Source organism: Cryptomeria japonica, unplaced genomic scaffold, assembly GCF_030272615.1.
Source record: "Cryptomeria japonica unplaced genomic scaffold, Sugi_1.0 HiC_scaffold_238, whole genome shotgun sequence".
Taxonomy (NCBI): domain Eukaryota; kingdom Viridiplantae; phylum Streptophyta; class Pinopsida; order Cupressales; family Cupressaceae; genus Cryptomeria; species Cryptomeria japonica.
Window position 1 is genome coordinate 31,823 of NW_026729060.1, and position 20,678 is coordinate 52,500.

The window sequence follows — 20,678 nt, forward strand, 5'->3', positions numbered from 1 at the left end:
ACGGAACGCGGGTGCCATCTTGAGCCCTTCCTGGTGCGCAGCCCAGGCAAGTTGTGCGCACCAAGGTGCCCACCCTGGCGGAGGTGCGCGCCCGGGGCAAACCGGGCTCCGACTTCGTGCACTGCATGGTGCCCACCAAGGCGCGCAACCCAGCCAAGGTGCCCACCGCAGCGAAGGTGCACGCGAGGTGCGCACCCGAGGTGCACACCCGGGGCAAACCGAGCTCCGACTTCGTGCACGCCGCACCTTGGAGCACACTTCAGAGCGCTCCTTGGTGCGCACCAGGGCGCGCAACCCAGCCAAGGTGCTCACCCCGGCGAAGGTGCACGCGAGGTGCGCACCCGGGGCAAGCCGGGCTCGGACTTCGTGCACGCCGCACCTTGGAGCACACATCGGAGCGCTCCCGGGTTCGCACCAGCATTGCGCACCTTTGATGCGCTGCCTTCACTAATTTCCAGAAAAGGCAAAAAAAAAAAAAAAACGAGATTTTAAAATTTCCGTTTTGAAAGATAGTGAAAAAAACGGAACGCGGGTGCCATCTTGAGCCCGCCCTGGTGTGCAGCCCAGGCAAGTTGTGCGCACCAAGGCACCCACCCTGGCCAAGGTGGGTCACGGGGTGGGTCCTAGGGTGGGTAACGGGGTGGGTACTAAGGTGCGTGCCAAGGTGGGTCATGGGGTGGGTGCCAAGGTGGGCACCAGGGTGGGTGTGCACCAACCCTAGCCAGGGTAGGTCACGGGGTGGTTGTCGGGGTGGGCGTCAAGGAGCCAAGGTGGGTGGCAAGTAGCCAAGTTGCGTGCCAAGGTGGGTGTCGGGGTGGGTGCCAAGGATCCAAGGTGGGTGCCAAGGAACCAAGGTGGGTGTCTGGGTGGGTGCCGAGGTGGGAGCCAGGGTGGGTCCCAAGGTGAGTGCAAAGGTGGGTGCCAGGGTCAAGGTGAGTGCCAATGTGGGTTCCAAGGTGCCAGGGTCAGGGTGAGTGCCAATGTGGGTTCAAAGGTGCTAAGTTGGGTGCGAGGTTGGGTGCGAGGGTGGGTGGGTGCCAAGGTGTGCTAGGTGGAAGCCCGGGTGGGTCGGCATCCCATGGGTGTCGAGTTGGGTGCCTGATGGGTGCTTCTTGTCAAGTTTTAGTCGTCGGGACTCATTTCGAGCCTTAGAGGTCGTTTCTTGTCCGGTTGCCCTGTCTTCGACCTGGGAACCCAATTTTGGTCCTCGGGTCCCATTTTTTTTTGTCTCGCATCCCACTTTTGGCCTGTGGCCTTTTCGGGGTCGATTCTCGTTTTGGGCATCAGAGCATGTTTCTTCTCCTAAAACCCAATATTTGTTTATTAAGTCTCGGAACACATTTTTGTTCTCGTGGACCCATCATGGGTCTTGGAACGCATTTGTGGTCCTTGGGTCCCATTTTGCATCCCGAAACTTGTGTTTTGGTGCTTGATCCCTATTTTGGGTGCCCACCTTGCACCAAGTGCGCACCCGGGGCAAACCGAGCGCCTTGGTGCACCGGGGCAAGATCGAGCGTGCACCCGAGGCGCCCCGAACATGCACCAAGGTGCACTCGGCCCACATGTGAGCGCAGGTCGTTGCGCCCGAGGTGGTGTGTGGGCACCGCGTTGCAGACGGGACACTGCACGCACACGACGCCCCGTCCAGGTGCACGCACGTAGGCCGGGCCGGGTGCACACCCGACGCCCTAGCAAGGTGCGCGCACCCGGGCAGGGCTCACACTTGGCGAACGGGGCGCACTTCGCGAGGGAGGGTGTGCACCTCGACGGGGGTGGGTGGCCGGGGTGGATTCGCACGTGGGTCGCGGTTTGCTAAGTACACACTGCGACAAGCTCATAACGGGTGCGATCATACCAGCGTTAGTGCACCGGATCCCATCAGAACTCCGCAGTTAAGCGCGCTTGGGCCGGAGTAGTACTGGGATGGGTGACCTCCCGGGAAGTCCCGGTGTTGCACCCTTTTTTAGTTTTTCGCCGGGCGTCGCAATGCTATTTGAATAAACCTTTTGCCCGTTTGCGTTCTCGTCGGGGCCGGGCCGGGCCGGGGTGCGCTGCCCGCACTACCGCGCGCGCGGGGGCGACACCGAGCGCGCACCCGAGGCGCCCCGAGCACACAGGCCACGGTGCAACCCGGGCGTTGTGCGCGCACCCCGGTGCGCCCGAGGTGCTGCGCGCGCACCCAGGTGAAATCGGTGTGCACCTCGGCCAGTGCGCGCTCGGTCGAGTCGCGCACGTTGGCCAAGGTGCACGGTGATGTTTCTTACTCTAAGGTTCCGCACCAGACGCCCGGGACAGGTGAGCGAAGCTGGGCGGGGCCGGGTGCGCGGCCGGGGCAGGTGCACGCAGCTGGAGAGAGCTTTGGAGCACACCAGAGGTGCGCACCTTGGAGCACACTTCGGAGCGCACCAATGATGCGCTCCATTCAAAAGTTTCCTGAAAAGGCAAAAAAAGTTGAGATTATAGAATTTCCCACTTGAGAGATTGTAAAAAAAAAAAATTTAAAATGAAGGAAACGCGGGTGCCAAGGTGTGCGCGCCCGGGTGCGCAGCCCAGCCAAGGTGTGCGCACCAAGGCGCCCACCCTGGCGAAGGTGCACGCAAGGTGCGCACCCGAGGCAAACCGGACAATTAACCCAACTTTCGACTTCGCGCGCACCTGCGCACCTTGGAGCGCACTTCGGAGCGCTCCTTGGTGCGCACCAATCTTGGGCACCTCGGAGTGCACCATGGCGCCCACCAAGGTGCGCACCCGGGGCAAACCGAGCTCCGACTTCGTGCGCACCTTGGAGCGCACGAAAGGTGCGCACCATGGCGCCCACCAAGGTGCGCAGCCCAGCCAAGGCGTGCGCATCAAGGTGCGCACCCGGGGCAAACCGAGCTCCGACTTCGTGCGCACCTTGGAGCGCACAAAGGGTGCGCAACCCAGCCAAGGTGTGCGCACCCCGGGCAAACCGAGCTCCGAATCGTGCGCACCTTGGAGCACACTTCGGAGCCCTCCTTGGTGCGCACCGATGTTGCGCACCTCGGAGCGCACCCGGGGAAAACAATGCAATTAACCCGACTTTCGACTTCGTGGGCACCTCGGAGCGCTCTCGGGTTCGCACCTCGGAGCACACCGAGGTGCGCACCTTTGATGCGCTGCCTTCACCAATTTCCAGAAAAGGCAAGAAAACATTGAGAAGGTGTGCGCACCGAGGTGCCCACCCTGGCGAAGGTGCACGCGAGGTGCGCACCCGGGGCAAACCGGGCTCCGACTTCGTGCACGCCATGCTGCGCACCTTGGAGGGCCATGGTGCGCACCTTGGAGCACACTTCGGAGCGCTCAATGGTGCCCAACCCAGCCAAGGTGCCCACCGCGGCGAAGGTGCACGCGAGGTGCGCACCCGGGGCAAACCGGGCTCCGACTTCGTGCACGCCGCACCTTGGAGCACACTTCGGAGCGCTCCTTGGTGCGCACCAGGGCGCGCAACCCAGCCGAGGTGCCCACCCCGGCGAAGGTGCACGCGGGGTGCGCACCCGGGGCAAACCGGGCTCCGACTTCGTGCACGCCATGGTGCCCACCGCGGCGAAGGTGCACGCGAGGTGCGCACCCGGGGCAAACCGGGCTCCGACTTCGTGCACGCCGCACCTTGGAGCACACTTCGGAGCGCTCCTTGGTGCGCACCAGGGCGCGCAACCCAGCCGAGGTGCCCACCCCGGCGAAGGTGCACGCGAGGTGCGCACCCGGGGCAAACCGGGCTCCGACTTCGTGCACGCCATGGTGCCCACCGCGGCGAAGGTGCACGCGAGGTGCGCACCCGGGGCAAACCGGGCTCCGACTTCGTGCACGCCGCACCTTGGAGCACACTTCGGAGCGCTCCTTGGTGCGCACCATGGTGCCCACCAGGGCGCGCAACCCCGCCGAAGGTGCACGCGAGGTGCGCACCCGGGGCAAACCGGGCTCCGACTTCGTGCACGCCGCACCTTGGAGCACACTTCGGAGCGCTCCTTGGTGCGCACCAGGGCGCGCAACCCCGCCGAAGGTGCACGCGAGGTGCGCACCCGGGGCAAACCGGGCTCCGACTTCGTGCACGCCATGGTGCGCACCAGGGTGCCCACCGCGGCGAAGGTGCGCACCCGGGGCAAACCGGGCTCCGACTTCGTGCACGCCGCACCTTGGAGCACACTTCGGAGCGCTCCTTGGTGCGCACCAGGGCGCGCAACCCAGCCGAGGTGCCCACCCCGGCGAAGGTGCACGCGAGGTGCGCACCCGGGGCAAACCGGGCTCCGACTTCGTGCACGCCATGGTGCCCACCGCGGCGAAGGTGCGCACCCGGGGCAAACCGGGCTAGGACTTCGTGCACGCCGCACCTTGGAGCACACTTCGGAGCGCTCCTTGGTGCGCACCATGGTGCCCACCAGGCCGCGCAACCCAGCCAAGGTGTGCGCACCAAGGTGCACGCGAGGTGCGCACCCGGGGCAAACCGGGGTCCGGCTTCGTGCACGCCGCACCTTGGAGCACACATCGGGGCGCTCCCGGGTTCGCACCGGCGTTGCGCACCGTGGTGGGCACCTCGGAGCGCACCGTGGTGGGCACCTCGGAGCACACCAAGGTGGGCAGCGAGGTGCGCACCTTTGATGCGATGCCTTCACTAATTTCCATAAAAGGCAAAAAAAAACGAGATTTTAAAATTTCCGTTTTGAAAGATAGTGAGAAAAAGGGAATGCTGGTGCCATCTTGAGCCCGCCCTGGTGCGCAGCCCAGCCAAGGTGTGCGCACCAAGGTGCCCACCCTGGCGAAGGTGCGCGCCCGGGCAATTAACCCAACTTCCAACTTCGCGCGCGCCAGGGTGGGAGCGCACCCAACAACCGGGCCTGGGAAGAGCCAATGCGAGAAACCCCACCAAACGCTCTGACAAAAAAAGAGGGGGCGCTCCAGTAACCCCGCTTCGGAGCGCACCCTGGGCAAACCCAGCCAGGGTGCCCACCCCGGCCAAGGTGCAGGCGAGGTGCGCACCCGGGGCAAACCGGGCTCCGACAACGTGCACGCCGCACCTTGGAGCACACTTCGTAGCGCTCCCGGGTGCGCACCTCAGAGCACACCAAGGTGGGCAGCGAGGTGCGCACCTTTGATGCGCTGCCTTCACTAATTTCCAGAAAAGGCAAAAAAAAGAGGAGATTTTAAAATTTCCGTTTTGAAAGATAGTGAAAAAAACGGAACGCGGGTGCCATCTTGAGCCCGCCCTGGTGCACAGCCCAGGTAAGGTGCCCACCCTGGCAAAGGTGCGCACCCGGGCAATTAACCCTACTTCCGACTTCGTGCGCGCCAGGGTGGCAACCGGGCCTGGGAAGAGCCAATGCGAGAAACCCCACCAAACGCTCCGACAAAAAAAGAGGCGGCGCTCCAATAACCCCGCTTCGGAGCGCAGCCGGGGCAAACCCAGCCAAGGTGCCCACCCCGACGAAGGTGCACGCGAGGTGCGCACCCGGGGCAAACCGGGCTCCGACAACGTGCACGCAGCACCTTGGAGCACACTTCGAAGCACTCCCGGGTGCCCACCGGCGTTGCGCACCGTGGTGGGCAGCGAGGTGCGCACCTTTGATGCGCTGCCTTCACTAATTTCCAGAAAAGGCAAAAAAAAATGAGATTTTAAAATTTCCGTTTTGAAAGATAGTGAAAAAAACGGAACGCGGGTGCCATCTTGAGCCCGCCCTGGTGCGCAGCCCAGGCAAGGCATGCGCACCAAGGTGCCCACCCGCGGTGCACGCCCGGGGCAAACCGGGCTCCGACTTCGTGCAGGCCGCACCTTGGAGCACACTTCGGAGCGCTCCTTGGTGCGCACCATGGTGCCCACCAGGGCGCACCCGGGGCAAACCGGGCTCCGACTTCGTGCACGCCGCACCTTGGAGCACACATCGGAGCGCTCCCAGGTTCGCACCAGCGTTGCGCACCTTTGATGCGCTGCCTTCACTAATTTCCAGAAAAGGCAAAAAAAAACGATATTTTAAAATTTCCGTTCTGAAAGATAGTGAAAAAAACGGAACGCGGGTGCCATCTTGAGCCCTTCCTGGTGCGCAGCCCAGGCAAGTTGTGCGCACCAAGGTGCCCACCCTGGCGGAGGTGCGCGCCCGGGGCAAACCGGGCTCCGACTTCGTGCACTGCATGGTGCCCACCAAGGCGCGCAACCCAGCCAAGGTGCCCACCGCAGCGAAGGTGCACGCGAGGTGCGCACCCGAGGTGCACACCCGGGGCAAACCGAGCTCCGACTTCGTGCACGCCGCACCTTGGAGCACACTTCAGAGCGCTCCTTGGTGCGCACCAGGGCGCGCAACCCAGCCAAGGTGCTCACCCCGGCGAAGGTGCACGCGAGGTGCGCACCCGGGGCAAGCCGGGCTCGGACTTCGTGCACGCCGCACCTTGGAGCACACATCGGAGCGCTCCCGGGTTCGCACCAGCATTGCGCACCTTTGATGCGCTGCCTTCACTAATTTCCAGAAAAGGCAAAAAAAAAAAAAAAACGAGATTTTAAAATTTCCGTTTTGAAAGATAGTGAAAAAAACGGAACGCGGGTGCCATCTTGAGCCCGCCCTGGTGTGCAGCCCAGGCAAGTTGTGCGCACCAAGGCACCCACCCTGGCCAAGGTGGGTCACGGGGTGGGTCCTAGGGTGGGTAACGGGGTGGGTACTAAGGTGCGTGCCAAGGTGGGTCATGGGGTGGGTGCCAAGGTGGGCACCAGGGTGGGTGTGCACCAACCCTAGCCAGGGTAGGTCACGGGGTGGTTGTCGGGGTGGGCGTCAAGGAGCCAAGGTGGGTGGCAAGTAGCCAAGTTGCGTGCCAAGGTGGGTGTCGGGGTGGGTGCCAAGGATCCAAGGTGGGTGCCAAGGAACCAAGGTGGGTGTCTGGGTGGGTGCCGAGGTGGGAGCCAGGGTGGGTCCCAAGGTGAGTGCAAAGGTGGGTGCCAGGGTCAAGGTGAGTGCCAATGTGGGTTCCAAGGTGCCAGGGTCAGGGTGAGTGCCAATGTGGGTTCAAAGGTGCTAAGTTGGGTGCGAGGTTGGGTGCGAGGGTGGGTGGGTGCCAAGGTGTGCTAGGTGGAAGCCCGGGTGGGTCGGCATCCCATGGGTGTCGAGTTGGGTGCCTGATGGGTGCTTCTTGTCAAGTTTTAGTCGTCGGGACTCATTTCGAGCCTTAGAGGTCGTTTCTTGTCCGGTTGCCCTGTCTTCGACCTGGGAACCCAATTTTGGTCCTCGGGTCCCATTTTTTTTTGTCTCGCATCCCACTTTTGGCCTGTGGCCTTTTCGGGGTCGATTCTCGTTTTGGGCATCAGAGCATGTTTCTTCTCCTAAAACCCAATATTTGTTTATTAAGTCTCGGAACACATTTTTGTTCTCGTGGACCCATCATGGGTCTTGGAACGCATTTGTGGTCCTTGGGTCCCATTTTGCATCCCGAAACTTGTGTTTTGGTGCTTGATCCCTATTTTGGGTGCCCACCTTGCACCAAGTGCGCACCCGGGGCAAACCGAGCGCCTTGGTGCACCGGGGCAAGATCGAGCGTGCACCCGAGGCGCCCCGAACATGCACCAAGGTGCACTCGGCCCACATGTGAGCGCAGGTCGTTGCGCCCGAGGTGGTGTGTGGGCACCGCGTTGCAGACGGGACACTGCACGCACACGACGCCCCGTCCAGGTGCACGCACGTAGGCCGGGCCGGGTGCACACCCGACGCCCTAGCAAGGTGCGCGCACCCGGGCAGGGCTCACACTTGGCGAACGGGGCGCACTTCGCGAGGGAGGGTGTGCACCTCGACGGGGGTGGGTGGCCGGGGTGGATTCGCACGTGGGTCGCGGTTTGCTAAGTACACACTGCGACAAGCTCATAACGGGTGCGATCATACCAGCGTTAGTGCACCGGATCCCATCAGAACTCCGCAGTTAAGCGCGCTTGGGCCGGAGTAGTACTGGGATGGGTGACCTCCCGGGAAGTCCCGGTGTTGCACCCTTTCTTAGTTTTTCGCCGGGCGTCGCAATGCTATTTGAATAAACCTTTTGCCCGTTTGCGTTCTCGTCGGGGCCGGGCCGGGCCGGGGTGCGCTGCCCGCACTACCGCGCGCGCGGGGGGCGACACCGAGCGCGCACCCGAGGCGCCCCGAGCACACAGGCCACGGTGCAACCCGGGCGTTGTGCGCGCACCCCGGTGCGCCCGAGGTGCTGCGCGCGCACCCAGGTGAAATCGGTGTGCACCTCGGCCAGTGCGCGCTCGGTCGAGTCGCGCACGTTGGCCAAGGTGCACGGTGATGTTTCTTACTCTAAGGTTCCGCACCAGACGCCCGGGACAGGTGAGCGAAGCTGGGCGGGGCCGGGTGCGCGGCCGGGGCAGGTGCACGCAGCTGGAGAGAGCTTTGGAGCACACCAGAGGTGCGCACCTTGGAGCACACTTCGGAGCGCACCAATGATGCGCTCCATTCAAAAGTTTCCTGAAAAGGCAAAAAAAGTTGAGATTATAGAATTTCCCACTTGAGAGATTGTAAAAAAAAAAAATTTAAAATGAAGGAAACGCGGGTGCCAAGGTGTGCGCGCCCGGGTGCGCAGCCCAGCCAAGGTGTGCGCACCAAGGCGCCCACCCTGGCGAAGGTGCACGCAAGGTGCGCACCCGAGGCAAACCGGACAATTAACCCAACTTTCGACTTCGCGCGCACCTGCGCACCTTGGAGCGCACTTCGGAGCGCTCCTTGGTGCGCACCAATCTTGGGCACCTCGGAGTGCACCATGGCGCCCACCAAGGTGCGCACCCGGGGCAAACCGAGCTCCGACTTCGTGCGCACCTTGGAGCGCACGAAAGGTGCGCACCATGGCGCCCACCAAGGTGCGCAGCCCAGCCAAGGCGTGCGCATCAAGGTGCGCACCCTGGCGAAGGTGCGCACCCGGGGCAAACCGAGCTCCGACTTCGTGCGCACCTTGGAGCGCACAAAGGGTGCGCAACCCAGCCAAGGTGTGCGCACCCCGGGCAAACCGAGCTCCGAATCGTGCGCACCTTGGAGCACACTTCGGAGCCCTCCTTGGTGCGCACCGATGTTGCGCACCTCGGAGCGCACCCGGGGAAAACAATGCAATTAACCCGACTTTCGACTTCGTGGGCACCTCGGAGCGCTCTCGGGTTCGCACCTCGGAGCACACCGAGGTGCGCACCTTTGATGCGCTGCCTTCACCAATTTCCAGAAAAGGCAAGAAAACATTGAGAAGGTGTGCGCACCGAGGTGCCCACCCTGGCGAAGGTGCACGCGAGGTGCGCACCCGGGGCAAACCGGGCTCCGACTTCGTGCACGCCATGCTGCGCACCTTGGAGGGCCATGGTGCGCACCTTGGAGCACACTTCGGAGCGCTCAATGGTGCCCAACCCAGCCAAGGTGCCCACCGCGGCGAAGGTGCACGCGAGGTGCGCACCCGGGGCAAACCGGGCTCCGACTTCGTGCACGCCGCACCTTGGAGCACACTTCGGAGCGCTCCTTGGTGCGCACCAGGGCGCGCAACCCAGCCGAGGTGCCCACCCCGGCGAAGGTGCACGCGGGGTGCGCACCCGGGGCAAACCGGGCTCCGACTTCGTGCACGCCATGGTGCCCACCGCGGCGAAGGTGCACGCGAGGTGCGCACCCGGGGCAAACCGGGCTCCGACTTCGTGCACGCCGCACCTTGGAGCACACTTCGGAGCGCTCCTTGGTGCGCACCAGGGCGCGCAACCCAGCCGAGGTGCCCACCCCGGCGAAGGTGCACGCGAGGTGCGCACCCGGGGCAAACCGGGCTCCGACTTCGTGCACGCCATGGTGCCCACCGCGGCGAAGGTGCACGCGAGGTGCGCACCCGGGGCAAACCGGGCTCCGACTTCGTGCACGCCGCACCTTGGAGCACACTTCGGAGCGCTCCTTGGTGCGCACCATGGTGCCCACCAGGGCGCGCAACCCCGCCGAAGGTGCACGCGAGGTGCGCACCCGGGGCAAACCGGGCTCCGACTTCGTGCACGCCGCACCTTGGAGCACACTTCGGAGCGCTCCTTGGTGCGCACCAGGGCGCGCAACCCCGCCGAAGGTGCACGCGAGGTGCGCACCCGGGGCAAACCGGGCTCCGACTTCGTGCACGCCATGGTGCGCACCAGGGTGCCCACCGCGGCGAAGGTGCGCACCCGGGGCAAACCGGGCTCCGACTTCGTGCACGCCGCACCTTGGAGCACACTTCGGAGCGCTCCTTGGTGCGCACCAGGGCGCGCAACCCAGCCGAGGTGCCCACCCCGGCGAAGGTGCACGCGAGGTGCGCACCCGGGGCAAACCGGGCTCCGACTTCGTGCACGCCATGGTGCCCACCGCGGCGAAGGTGCGCACCCGGGGCAAACCGGGCTAGGACTTCGTGCACGCCGCACCTTGGAGCACACTTCGGAGCGCTCCTTGGTGCGCACCATGGTGCCCACCAGGCCGCGCAACCCAGCCAAGGTGTGCGCACCAAGGTGCACGCGAGGTGCGCACCCGGGGCAAACCGGGGTCCGGCTTCGTGCACGCCGCACCTTGGAGCACACATCGGGGCGCTCCCGGGTTCGCACCGGCGTTGCGCACCGTGGTGGGCACCTCGGAGCGCACCGTGGTGGGCACCTCGGAGCACACCAAGGTGGGCAGCGAGGTGCGCACCTTTGATGCGATGCCTTCACTAATTTCCATAAAAGGCAAAAAAAAACGAGATTTTAAAATTTCCGTTTTGAAAGATAGTGAGAAAAAGGGAATGCTGGTGCCATCTTGAGCCCGCCCTGGTGCGCAGCCCAGCCAAGGTGTGCGCACCAAGGTGCCCACCCTGGCGAAGGTGCGCGCCCGGGCAATTAACCCAACTTCCAACTTCGCGCGCGCCAGGGTGGGAGCGCACCCAACAACCGGGCCTGGGAAGAGCCAATGCGAGAAACCCCACCAAACGCTCTGACAAAAAAAGAGGGGGCGCTCCAGTAACCCCGCTTCGGAGCGCACCCTGGGCAAACCCAGCCAGGGTGCCCACCCCGGCCAAGGTGCAGGCGAGGTGCGCACCCGGGGCAAACCGGGCTCCGACAACGTGCACGCCGCACCTTGGAGCACACTTCGTAGCGCTCCCGGGTGCGCACCTCAGAGCACACCAAGGTGGGCAGCGAGGTGCGCACCTTTGATGCGCTGCCTTCACTAATTTCCAGAAAAGGCAAAAAAAAGAGGAGATTTTAAAATTTCCGTTTTGAAAGATAGTGAAAAAAACGGAACGCGGGTGCCATCTTGAGCCCGCCCTGGTGCACAGCCCAGGTAAGGTGCCCACCCTGGCAAAGGTGCGCACCCGGGCAATTAACCCTACTTCCGACTTCGTGCGCGCCAGGGTGGCAACCGGGCCTGGGAAGAGCCAATGCGAGAAACCCCACCAAACGCTCCGACAAAAAAAGAGGCGGCGCTCCAATAACCCCGCTTCGGAGCGCAGCCGGGGCAAACCCAGCCAAGGTGCCCACCCCGACGAAGGTGCACGCGAGGTGCGCACCCGGGGCAAACCGGGCTCCGACAACGTGCACGCAGCACCTTGGAGCACACTTCGAAGCACTCCCGGGTGCCCACCGGCGTTGCGCACCGTGGTGGGCAGCGAGGTGCGCACCTTTGATGCGCTGCCTTCACTAATTTCCAGAAAAGGCAAAAAAAAATGAGATTTTAAAATTTCCGTTTTGAAAGATAGTGAAAAAAACGGAACGCGGGTGCCATCTTGAGCCCGCCCTGGTGCGCAGCCCAGGCAAGGCATGCGCACCAAGGTGCCCACCCGCGGTGCACGCCCGGGGCAAACCGGGCTCCGACTTCGTGCAGGCCGCACCTTGGAGCACACTTCGGAGCGCTCCTTGGTGCGCACCATGGTGCCCACCAGGGCGCACCCGGGGCAAACCGGGCTCCGACTTCGTGCACGCCGCACCTTGGAGCACACATCGGAGCGCTCCCAGGTTCGCACCAGCGTTGCGCACCTTTGATGCGCTGCCTTCACTAATTTCCAGAAAAGGCAAAAAAAAACGATATTTTAAAATTTCCGTTCTGAAAGATAGTGAAAAAAACGGAACGCGGGTGCCATCTTGAGCCCTTCCTGGTGCGCAGCCCAGGCAAGTTGTGCGCACCAAGGTGCCCACCCTGGCGGAGGTGCGCGCCCGGGGCAAACCGGGCTCCGACTTCGTGCACTGCATGGTGCCCACCAAGGCGCGCAACCCAGCCAAGGTGCCCACCGCAGCGAAGGTGCACGCGAGGTGCGCACCCGAGGTGCACACCCGGGGCAAACCGAGCTCCGACTTCGTGCACGCCGCACCTTGGAGCACACTTCAGAGCGCTCCTTGGTGCGCACCAGGGCGCGCAACCCAGCCAAGGTGCTCACCCCGGCGAAGGTGCACGCGAGGTGCGCACCCGGGGCAAGCCGGGCTCGGACTTCGTGCACGCCGCACCTTGGAGCACACATCGGAGCGCTCCCGGGTTCGCACCAGCATTGCGCACCTTTGATGCGCTGCCTTCACTAATTTCCAGAAAAGGCAAAAAAAAAAAAAAAACGAGATTTTAAAATTTCCGTTTTGAAAGATAGTGAAAAAAACGGAACGCGGGTGCCATCTTGAGCCCGCCCTGGTGTGCAGCCCAGGCAAGTTGTGCGCACCAAGGCACCCACCCTGGCCAAGGTGGGTCACGGGGTGGGTCCTAGGGTGGGTAACGGGGTGGGTACTAAGGTGCGTGCCAAGGTGGGTCATGGGGTGGGTGCCAAGGTGGGCACCAGGGTGGGTGTGCACCAACCCTAGCCAGGGTAGGTCACGGGGTGGTTGTCGGGGTGGGCGTCAAGGAGCCAAGGTGGGTGGCAAGTAGCCAAGTTGCGTGCCAAGGTGGGTGTCGGGGTGGGTGCCAAGGATCCAAGGTGGGTGCCAAGGAACCAAGGTGGGTGTCTGGGTGGGTGCCGAGGTGGGAGCCAGGGTGGGTCCCAAGGTGAGTGCAAAGGTGGGTGCCAGGGTCAAGGTGAGTGCCAATGTGGGTTCCAAGGTGCCAGGGTCAGGGTGAGTGCCAATGTGGGTTCAAAGGTGCTAAGTTGGGTGCGAGGTTGGGTGCGAGGGTGGGTGGGTGCCAAGGTGTGCTAGGTGGAAGCCCGGGTGGGTCGGCATCCCATGGGTGTCGAGTTGGGTGCCTGATGGGTGCTTCTTGTCAAGTTTTAGTCGTCGGGACTCATTTCGAGCCTTAGAGGTCGTTTCTTGTCCGGTTGCCCTGTCTTCGACCTGGGAACCCAATTTTGGTCCTCGGGTCCCATTTTTTTTTGTCTCGCATCCCACTTTTGGCCTGTGGCCTTTTCGGGGTCGATTCTCGTTTTGGGCATCAGAGCATGTTTCTTCTCCTAAAACCCAATATTTGTTTATTAAGTCTCGGAACACATTTTTGTTCTCGTGGACCCATCATGGGTCTTGGAACGCATTTGTGGTCCTTGGGTCGCATTTTGCATCCCGAAACTTGTGTTTTGGTGCTTGATCCCTATTTTGGGTGCCCACCTTGCACCAAGTGCGCACCCGGGGCAAACCGAGCGCCTTGGTGCACCGGGGCAAGATCGAGCGTGCACCCGAGGCGCCCCGAACATGCACCAAGGTGCACTCGGCCCACATGTGAGCGCAGGTCGTTGCGCCCGAGGTGGTGTGTGGGCACCGCGTTGCAGACGGGACACTGCACGCACACGACGCCCCGTCCAGGTGCACGCACGTAGGCCGGGCCGGGTGCACACCCGACGCCCTAGCAAGGTGCGCGCACCCGGGCAGGGCTCACACTTGGCGAACGGGGCGCACTTCGCGAGGGAGGGTGTGCACCTCGACGGGGGTGGGTGGCCGGGGTGGATTCGCACGTGGGTCGCGGTTTGCTAAGTACACACTGCGACAAGCTCATAACGGGTGCGATCATACCAGCGTTAGTGCACCGGATCCCATCAGAACTCCGCAGTTAAGCGCGCTTGGGCCGGAGTAGTACTGGGATGGGTGACCTCCCGGGAAGTCCCGGTGTTGCACCCTTTCTTAGTTTTTCGCCGGGCGTCGCAATGCTATTTGAATAAACCTTTTGCCCGTTTGCGTTCTCGTCGGGGCCGGGCCGGGCCGGGGTGCGCTGCCCGCACTACCGCGCGCGCGGGGGCGACACCGAGCGCGCACCCGAGGCGCCCCGAGCACACAGGCCACGGTGCAACCCGGGCGTTGTGCGCGCACCCCGGTGCGCCCGAGGTGCTGCGCGCGCACCCAGGTGAAATCGGTGTGCACCTCGGCCAGTGCGCGCTCGGTCGAGTCGCGCACGTTGGCCAAGGTGCACGGTGATGTTTCTTACTCTAAGGTTCCGCACCAGACGCCCGGGACAGGTGAGCGAAGCTGGGCGGGGCCGGGTGCGCGGCCGGGGCAGGTGCACGCAGCTGGAGAGAGCTTTGGAGCACACCAGAGGTGCGCACCTTGGAGCACACTTCGGAGCGCACCAATGATGCGCTCCATTCAAAAGTTTCCTGAAAAGGCAAAAAAAGTTGAGATTATAGAATTTCCCACTTGAGAGATTGTAAAAAAAAAAAATTTAAAATGAAGGAAACGCGGGTGCCAAGGTGTGCGCGCCCGGGTGCGCAGCCCAGCCAAGGTGTGCGCACCAAGGCGCCCACCCTGGCGAAGGTGCACGCAAGGTGCGCACCCGAGGCAAACCGGACAATTAACCCAACTTTCGACTTCGCGCGCACCTGCGCACCTTGGAGCGCACTTCGGAGCGCTCCTTGGTGCGCACCAATCTTGGGCACCTCGGAGTGCACCATGGCGCCCACCAAGGTGCGCACCCGGGGCAAACCGAGCTCCGACTTCGTGCGCACCTTGGAGCGCACGAAAGGTGCGCACCATGGCGCCCACCAAGGTGCGCAGCCCAGCCAAGGCGTGCGCATCAAGGTGCGCACCCTGGCGAAGGTGCGCACCCGGGGCAAACCGAGCTCCGACTTCGTGCGCACCTTGGAGCGCACAAAGGGTGCGCAACCCAGCCAAGGTGTGCGCACCCCGGGCAAACCGAGCTCCGAATCGTGCGCACCTTGGAGCACACTTCGGAGCCCTCCTTGGTGCGCACCGATGTTGCGCACCTCGGAGCGCACCCGGGGAAAACAATGCAATTAACCCGACTTTCGACTTCGTGGGCACCTCGGAGCGCTCTCGGGTTCGCACCTCGGAGCACACCGAGGTGCGCACCTTTGATGCGCTGCCTTCACCAATTTCCAGAAAAGGCAAGAAAACATTGAGAAGGTGTGCGCACCGAGGTGCCCACCCTGGCGAAGGTGCACGCGAGGTGCGCACCCGGGGCAAACCGGGCTCCGACTTCGTGCACGCCATGCTGCGCACCTTGGAGGGCCATGGTGCGCACCTTGGAGCACACTTCGGAGCGCTCAATGGTGCCCAACCCAGCCAAGGTGCCCACCGCGGCGAAGGTGCACGCGAGGTGCGCACCCGGGGCAAACCGGGCTCCGACTTCGTGCACGCCGCACCTTGGAGCACACTTCGGAGCGCTCCTTGGTGCGCACCAGGGCGCGCAACCCAGCCGAGGTGCCCACCCCGGCGAAGGTGCACGCGGGGTGCGCACCCGGGGCAAACCGGGCTCCGACTTCGTGCACGCCATGGTGCCCACCGCGGCGAAGGTGCACGCGAGGTGCGCACCCGGGGCAAACCGGGCTCCGACTTCGTGCACGCCGCACCTTGGAGCACACTTCGGAGCGCTCCTTGGTGCGCACCAGGGCGCGCAACCCAGCCGAGGTGCCCACCCCGGCGAAGGTGCACGCGAGGTGCGCACCCGGGGCAAACCGGGCTCCGACTTCGTGCACGCCATGGTGCCCACCGCGGCGAAGGTGCACGCGAGGTGCGCACCCGGGGCAAACCGGGCTCCGACTTCGTGCACGCCGCACCTTGGAGCACACTTCGGAGCGCTCCTTGGTGCGCACCATGGTGCCCACCAGGGCGCGCAACCCCGCCGAAGGTGCACGCGAGGTGCGCACCCGGGGCAAACCGGGCTCCGACTTCGTGCACGCCGCACCTTGGAGCACACTTCGGAGCGCTCCTTGGTGCGCACCAGGGCGCGCAACCCCGCCGAAGGTGCACGCGAGGTGCGCACCCGGGGCAAACCGGGCTCCGACTTCGTGCACGCCATGGTGCGCACCAGGGTGCCCACCGCGGCGAAGGTGCGCACCCGGGGCAAACCGGGCTCCGACTTCGTGCACGCCGCACCTTGGAGCACACTTCGGAGCGCTCCTTGGTGCGCACCAGGGCGCGCAACCCAGCCGAGGTGCCCACCCCGGCGAAGGTGCACGCGAGGTGCGCACCCGGGGCAAACCGGGCTCCGACTTCGTGCACGCCATGGTGCCCACCGCGGCGAAGGTGCGCACCCGGGGCAAACCGGGCTAGGACTTCGTGCACGCCGCACCTTGGAGCACACTTTGGAGCGCTCCTTGGTGCGCACCATGGTGCCCACCAGGCCGCGCAACCCAGCCAAGGTGTGCGCACCAAGGTGCACGCGAGGTGCGCACCCGGGGCAAACCGGGGTCCGGCTTCGTGCACGCCGCACCTTGGAGCACACATCGGGGCGCTCCCGGGTTCGCACCGGCGTTGCGCACCGTGGTGGGCACCTCGGAGCGCACCGTGGTGGGCACCTCGGAGCACACCAAGGTGGGCAGCGAGGTGCGCACCTTTGATGCGATGCCTTCACTAATTTCCATAAAAGGCAAAAAAAAACGAGATTTTAAAATTTCCGTTTTGAAAGATAGTGAGAAAAAGGGAATGCTGGTGCCATCTTGAGCCCGCCCTGGTGCGCAGCCCAGCCAAGGTGTGCGCACCAAGGTGCCCACCCTGGCGAAGGTGCGCGCCCGGGCAATTAACCCAACTTCCAACTTCGCGCGCGCCAGGGTGGGAGCGCACCCAACAACCGGGCCTGGGAAGAGCCAATGCGAGAAACCCCACCAAACGCTCTGACAAAAAAAGAGGGGGCGCTCCAGTAACCCCGCTTCGGAGCGCACCCTGGGCAAACCCAGCCAGGGTGCCCACCCCGGCCAAGGTGCAGGCGAGGTGCGCACCCGGGGCAAACCGGGCTCCGACAACGTGCACGCCGCACCTTGGAGCACACTTCGTAGCGCTCCCGGGTGCGCACCTCAGAGCACACCAAGGTGGGCAGCGAGGTGCGCACCTTTGATGCGCTGCCTTCACTAATTTCCAGAAAAGGCAAAAAAAAGAGGAGATTTTAAAATTTCCGTTTTGAAAGATAGTGAAAAAAACGGAACGCGGGTGCCATCTTGAGCCCGCCCTGGTGCACAGCCCAGGTAAGGTGCCCACCCTGGCAAAGGTGCGCACCCGGGCAATTAACCCTACTTCCGACTTCGTGCGCGCCAGGGTGGCAACCGGGCCTGGGAAGAGCCAATGCGAGAAACCCCACCAAACGCTCCGACAAAAAAAGAGGCGGCGCTCCAATAACCCCGCTTCGGAGCGCAGCCGGGGCAAACCCAGCCAAGGTGCCCACCCCGACGAAGGTGCACGCGAGGTGCGCACCCGGGGCAAACCGGGCTCCGACAACGTGCACGCAGCACCTTGGAGCACACTTCGAAGCACTCCCGGGTGCCCACCGGCGTTGCGCACCGTGGTGGGCAGCGAGGTGCGCACCTTTGATGCGCTGCCTTCACTAATTTCCAGAAAAGGCAAAAAAAAATGAGATTTTAAAATTTCCGTTTTGAAAGATAGTGAAAAAAACGGAACGCGGGTGCCATCTTGAGCCCGCCCTGGTGCGCAGCCCAGGCAAGGCATGCGCACCAAGGTGCCCACCCGCGGTGCACGCCCGGGGCAAACCGGGCTCCGACTTCGTGCAGGCCGCACCTTGGAGCACACTTCGGAGCGCTCCTTGGTGCGCACCATGGTGCCCACCAGGGCGCACCCGGGGCAAACCGGGCTCCGACTTCGTGCACGCCGCACCTTGGAGCACACATCGGAGCGCTCCCAGGTTCGCACCAGCGTTGCGCACCTTTGATGCGCTGCCTTCACTAATTTCCAGAAAAGGCAAAAAAAAACGATATTTTAAAATTTCCGTTCTGAAAGATAGTGAAAAAAACGGAACGCGGGTGCCATCTTGAGCCCTTCCTGGTGCGCAGCCCAGGCAAGTTGTGCGCACCAAGGTGCCCACCCTGGCGGAGGTGCGCGCCCGGGGCAAACCGGGCTCCGACTTCGTGCACTGCATGGTGCCCACCAAGGCGCGCAACCCAGCCAAGGTGCCCACCGCAGCGAAGGTGCACGCGAGGTGCGCACCCGAGGTGCACACCCGGGGCAAACCGAGCTCCGACTTCGTGCACGCCGCACCTTGGAGCACACTTCAGAGCGCTCCTTGGTGCGCACCAGGGCGCGCAACCCAGCCAAGGTGCTCACCCCGGCGAAGGTGCACGCGAGGTGCGCACCCGGGGCAAGCCGGGCTCGGACTTCGTGCACGCCGCACCTTGGAGCACACATCGGAGCGCTCCCGGGTTCGCACCAGCATTGCGCACCTTTGATGCGCTGCCTTCACTAATTTCCAGAAAAGGCAAAAAAAAAAAAAAAACGAGATTTTAAAATTTCCGTTTTGAAAGATAGTGAAAAAAACGGAACGCGGGTGCCATCTTGAGCCCGCCCTGGTGTGCAGCCCAGGCAAGTTGTGCGCACCAAGGCACCCACCCTGGCCAAGGTGGGTCACGGGGTGGGTCCTAGGGTGGGTAACGGGGTGGGTACTAAGGTGCGTGCCAAGGTGGGTCATGGGGTGGGTGCCAAGGTGGGCACCAGGGTGGGTGTGCACCAACCCTAGCCAGGGTAGGTCACGGGGTGGTTGTCGGGGTGGGCGTCAAGGAGCCAAGGTGGGTGGCAAGTAGCCAAGTTGCGTGCCAAGGTGGGTGTCGGGGTGGGTGCCAAGGATCCAAGGTGGGTGCCAAGGAACCAAGGTGGGTGTCTGGGTGGGTGCCGAGGTGGGAGCCAGGGTGGGTCCCAAGGTGAGTGCAAAGGTGGGTGCCAGGGTCAAGGTGAGTGCCAATGTGGGTTCCAAGGTGCCAGGGTCAGGGTGAGTGCCAATGTGGGTTCAAAGGTGCTAAGTTGGGTGCGAGGTTGGGTGCGAGGGTGGGTGGGTGCCAAGGTGTGCTAGGTGGAAGCCCGGGTGGGTCGGCATCCCATGGGTGTCGAGTTGGGTGCCTGATGGGTGCTTCTTGTCAAGTTTTAGTCGTCGGGACTCATTTCGAGCCTTAGAGGTCGTTTCTTGTCCGGTTGCCCTGTCTTCGACCTGGGAACCCAATTTTGGTCCTCGGGTCCCATTTTTTTTTGTCTCGCATCCCACTTTTGGCCTGTGGCCTTTTCGGGGTCGATTCTCGTTTTGGGCATCAGAGCATGTTTCTTCTCCTAAAACCCAATATTTGTTTATTAAGTCTCGGAACACATTTTTGTTCTCGTGGACCCATCATGGGTCTTGGAACGCATTTGTGGTCCTTGGGTCCCATTTTGCATCCCGAAACTTGTGTTTTGGTGCTTGATCCCTATTTTGGGTGCCCACCTTGCACCAAGTGCGCACCCGGGGCAAACCGAGCGCCTTGGTGCACCGGGGCAAGATCGAGCGTGCACCCGAGGCGCCCCGAACATGCACCAAGGTGCACTCGGCCCACATGTGAGCGCAGGTCGTTGCGCCCGAGGTGGTGTGTGGGCACCGCGTTGCAGACGGGACACTGCACGCACACGACGCCCCGTCCAGGTGCACGCACGTAGGCCGGGCCGGGTGCACACCCGACGCCCTAGCAAGGTGCGCGCACCCGGGCAGGGCTCACACTTGGCGAACGGGGCGCACTTCGCGAGGGAGGGTGTGCACCTCGACGGGGGTGGGTGGCCGGGGTGGATTCGCACGTGGGTCGCGGTTTGCTAAGTACACACTGCGACAAGCTCATAACGGGTGCGATCATACCAGCGTTAGTGCACCGGATCCCATCAGAACTCCGCAGTTAAGCGCGCTTGGGCCGGAGTAGTACTGGGATGGGTGACCTCCCGGGAAGTCCCGGTGTTGCACCCTTTTTTAGTTTTTCGCCGGGCGTCGCAATGCTATTTGAATAAACCTTTTGCCCGTTTGCGTTCTCGTCGGGGCCGGGCCGGGCCGGGGTGCGCTGCCCGCACTACCGCGCGCGCGGGGGCGACACCGAGCGCGCACCCGAGGCGCCCCGAGCACACAGGCCACGGTGCAACCCGGGCGTTGTGCGCGCACCCCGGTGCGCCCGAGGTGCTGCGCGCGCACCCAGGTGAAATCGGTGTGCACCTCGGCCAGTGCGCGCTCGGTCGAGTCGCGCACGTTGGCCAAGGTGCACGGTGATGTTTCTTACTCTAAGGTTCCGCACCAGACGCCCGGGACAGGTGAGCGAAGCTGGGCGGGGCCGGGTGCGCGGCCGGGGCAGGTGCACGCAGCTAGAGAGAGCTTTGGAGCACACCAGAGGTGCGCACCTTGGAGCACACTTCGGAGCGCACCAATGATGCGCTCCATTCAAAAGTTTCCTGAAAAGGCAAAAAAAGTTGAGATTATAGAATTTCCCACTTGAGAGATTGTAAAAAAAAAAAATTTAAAATGAAGGAAACGCGGGTGCCAAGGTGTGCGCGCCCGGGTGCGCAGCCCAGCCAAGGTGTGCGCACCAAGGCGCCCACCCTGGCGAAGGTG

At 63.4% G+C, this 20,678-nt stretch overlaps 4 non-coding genes across 4 annotated transcripts; all 4 read left to right on the top strand.

The window, feature by feature from the left end:
• Positions 1-1,841: 1,841 nt before the first annotated feature.
• On the top strand, positions 1,842-1,960 carry LOC131869197 (5S ribosomal RNA). Its single transcript, XR_009367590.1, has one exon. It is a non-coding gene; the product is annotated as a 5S ribosomal RNA (ribosomal RNA).
• Positions 1,961-7,857: 5,897 nt separating this feature from the next.
• On the top strand, positions 7,858-7,976 carry LOC131869198 (5S ribosomal RNA). Its single transcript, XR_009367591.1, has one exon. It is a non-coding gene; the product is annotated as a 5S ribosomal RNA (ribosomal RNA).
• A 5,916-nt stretch (positions 7,977-13,892) lies between these two features.
• LOC131869199 (5S ribosomal RNA) lies at positions 13,893-14,011 on the top strand. Its single transcript, XR_009367592.1, has one exon. It is a non-coding gene; the product is annotated as a 5S ribosomal RNA (ribosomal RNA).
• A 5,915-nt stretch (positions 14,012-19,926) lies between these two features.
• Positions 19,927-20,045, top strand: LOC131869200 (5S ribosomal RNA). Its single transcript, XR_009367593.1, has one exon. It is a non-coding gene; the product is annotated as a 5S ribosomal RNA (ribosomal RNA).
• Positions 20,046-20,678: the final 633 nt, after the last annotated feature.